This window comes from Myotis nattereri (assembly GCF_964212035.1).
Source record: "Myotis nattereri genome assembly, chromosome: 4".
Classification (NCBI taxonomy): domain Eukaryota; kingdom Metazoa; phylum Chordata; class Mammalia; order Chiroptera; family Vespertilionidae; genus Myotis; species Myotis nattereri.
The window spans coordinates 15843451-15845944 of NC_138079.1; the positions used below are offsets into that span (position 1 = coordinate 15843451).

Here is a 2494-nt window from a genome sequence, read left to right on the forward strand (position 1 = left end):
TAGCTGGATCTTCCCATGCCCCTACATGAACACTCAAATGGACCTGATTTTGAACTCCACTGCAGTCCTTGACCCTTAAGTAGCCACAAAAATAGGAATATCAAAGTCTTTTTTTCATAATTGAGATTTTATTGTTTGCTTTGAGGATCAGTACACAGACATTTCAATTTGTGCACAATTCTTACCATATGTACCAAAATGTGAAGTCATGTAGTTGTGTTTCTTTTCTAAACAGTATTCCAGTGACTTTCCAGCTTAAAATTTGGAGACTAATTTTCCTTAATAGAGTATCAAGTACCAATATCTTCAAAAGTTGCTATGCTGTTACATCAAAGTCCCACTAATTCACAATTTAATATCATATATACTACATAATCAAATTTACAATCTTTCACAGCACATTAACAAAGTTACTAGGAAAACTGGACTACACAACAAAGATGTTACAGATGCACAAAATTCTGACAGGGAGAGCCAAGATCAAGGAGTGGTTTTCTTTAGGAAACAATTCTACCAAAAACACGTGAATAGAAGTAATTTAAAGTGTTCAAGACATAGCAAATACATGACTGACTCCAAATTGCCATTTAGTATTCTTTGTATTATCCTATATAATAAAAGGCTAATATGCAAATAGACCAAATGGCAGAACAACCAGAACAACCGGAACAACCAAACAACTGAACAGGTTGCTATGACATGCACTGACCACCAGGGGGCATGTGCGGAACATGTCGGGCATTGGCCACGGCGGGATGGTGGATCAGGTGAACGGGGGTGCCAGACCAAGGCAGGGCGCCGGTTGCTGTCATTGAGGCGAGCCTCTGGTGGTTACTGAAAATTCTTTGCTGTACTCGCACCCTGAGGGCTTCTCCACCTCCCACTGCTCCTGAGGGGCAATCAGGGCAGCAGCCGCCACTCACACCCACTGATGGTGCCTGCCCCACTCCCACCTGCTGCTGGCATGGGCCCAATCGCTCTGTGCCATCAGCAGGTGCGAGCGGGGGCTGCGCCATCAGCCCATGGGAGTGGCTGCAGCAGGAGCAGGGCTGCCAACAGACAGGGGACCAGGGACCAAGGTGGGAGGGGCCAGGCGGGGGCCCAGAGGGTGGGCCGAGACACACCTCTGTGCCTACCACAGTCTCTTGGCCCACAGTTCCTTTCAAGGTGCATGAATTCATGCACTGGGCCCCTAGTAGGATATAAAAACAACCCCCATCTATGGAATGTTAAGCTGACACCCAAGACAATGAAAGCCTCCCATATTCAATATCCCACTATTTTCTGGTTGTGCCAAAGAAGAAACAACCAGGAAATGATTTCACCTCTTAAAAAAGGCATTTACACTTAAAACAATGGGATGAATTGGAATTCCCTCCTTCTTAAAAATGTTTGTAGAGCTACTAAAAAACTTGCATTTACAAAACAAGTGATAAAAATATTCCTCTGGATTGTACAAGAAGGGAGACAGGGACCACTGATAAGACTTGGTACATGACATTAATCAGACTTGGCTTCTTTTTCTCCTGCTTCATCTGAGGCTGGACTCTCCTCGTTTTTAGTTTCTCTGTTTTCCGCAGGTAGATTTTCTTTAGGCTCCTGGTCAGTCCCTCTGCCAGCTTTCCCTTTGCTCCCCTTTTCCCTCTCATTTGCACCTTTTAGTCTGCAGATTTATCCTTTCCTGTCACCTTTTTGGGCTTCGTTTCCACTTTTGCAGGAGCAGGTTTGGCTGACAACCTGGACGACCTCCTCTTGGGCTCCTCCTTGGTCACCTCTTGGCAGAGCTGACCTTCCTTTTGGGCATCGTGGCAGCAGATTGGGCATGTGCTGGGTGCTTGAGGGCCGAGGCATGCCGAGTGGCTTCACTGCTGCTTCTCTTGCTGCCCAACCTGCTTGGACCCCATCAAAGTCTTTCATACCCCTTTTCTCATGGGTATGGTTGTTATGGTTATGGGCATAAATAAAATTGAGAACATCAGGAGGAAATATTATAATGTTGGGCTGGGTGGGAAATTTTATAGTTTTTTTGTGACTTTTGCCCCCATTAATCCAGGCTTAAGGTGAGTCCCAGAGTACAAAGGTGTCCCAGACATTGAGGAGCCAATAAACCCTCCTGAGATTCTGTGAGCCAAGTGGATCCTGTTGCCTCTATGACAGAGGCCCCCCAATAGACCATGGTGACTCCTTGAAAGAAGGAACATGGCACTAATGACATAATTTAACCTAAATTGTGTGTTGTTGACCTTCTTGAAAGATATCACTGCTGTCAATATTGATCCAGACATTTATCATGGTCAATTATAGGATCTCCAGGAAATTATTTTTAAGGTATTGGGAAAAGCGTGATATTTAATCCCTTCTTGGTGAGGTTTAGCTTACCAATAACTAGCCTACCTATCGAGGAAGAGTGAGTTGGATTAATTCACCCAAGCAATAAATCACAGGGTCAAGAAAAAAGTAAAGAGGGAGAGACAAACAGTATAAGCATGTTATG

General features: G+C 44.5%; 1 pseudogene across 1 annotated transcript; it reads right to left on the reverse strand.

The window, feature by feature from the left end:
- Window positions 1-1500: 1500 nt before the first annotated feature.
- On the reverse strand, window positions 1501-1804 carry LOC308517459 (non-histone chromosomal protein HMG-14-like; annotated as a pseudogene). Its single transcript has one exon. The product of its transcript is annotated as a non-histone chromosomal protein HMG-14-like (transcript).
- Between the last annotated feature and the right edge of the window lie 690 nt (window positions 1805-2494).